The following is an 843-nucleotide window of genomic DNA, read 5'->3' as shown; positions in this document are numbered from 1 at the left end:
TCACCTTCTTCAAGGCCACAACTTCATAGAAGTGGTCTTGATGCACCCTTGAGATGAATCTCTCCATCTCCCATGACTCGGAGGTGGAAGCTTTTGCCTTCCCTTTCCTCTTTCTAGAGGTTTCTCCGGCCTTGGATGCCATAAATGGTTATGGAAAAACAAAAAGCAATGCTTTTACCACACCAAACTTAAAAGGTTTGCTCGTCCTCGAGCAAAAGAGGAAAGAAGAGAGTAGAAGAAGAAGAAATGAGGAAGAAGGGAAAGGCTTTGTGTTCGGCCAAAGGGGGGGAGAAGTAGTGTTTAGGTTGTGTGAAAATGAAGGAGTGAAGATGGGTTTATATAGGAGTGGGGGGAGGATGAGGGTTCGGTCATGTATGGGAGGGTTTGGGTGGGAAAGTGGTTTGAATTTGAATGGTGAGGTAGGTGGGGTTTGGTGAAGAGAAAGATGGGATTTGATAGGTGAAGGGTTTTTGGGGAAGAGATGTTGAGGTGATTGGTGAATGGGTGAAGAAGAGAGAGAGTGGTGGGGTAGGTAGGGATCCTGTGGTGTCCACAGATCCTGAGGTGTCAAGGAAAAGTCATCCCTGCACCAAGTGGCAAGCAAAATCGCGTTTTGTGCCAATTTTGGCGTTAAACGCCGGGCTGGTGCCCATTTCTGGCGTTTAACGCCAGCTTCTTGCCCTTTTCTGGCGTTTAACGCCAGTCTGGTGCCCCTTTCTGGCGTTAAACGCCCAGAATGGTGCCAGACTGGGCGTTAAACGCCCAACAGCTAGCCTTACTGGCGTTTGAACGCCAGTGCGCTCTCCTCTAGGGTGTGCTGTTTTTCTTTCTGTTTTTCATTCT

This window comes from Arachis duranensis, chromosome 1, assembly GCF_000817695.3.
Source record: "Arachis duranensis cultivar V14167 chromosome 1, aradu.V14167.gnm2.J7QH, whole genome shotgun sequence".
Lineage (NCBI taxonomy): Eukaryota > Viridiplantae > Streptophyta > Magnoliopsida > Fabales > Fabaceae > Arachis > Arachis duranensis.
This window is presented reverse-complemented; position numbering follows the sequence as displayed.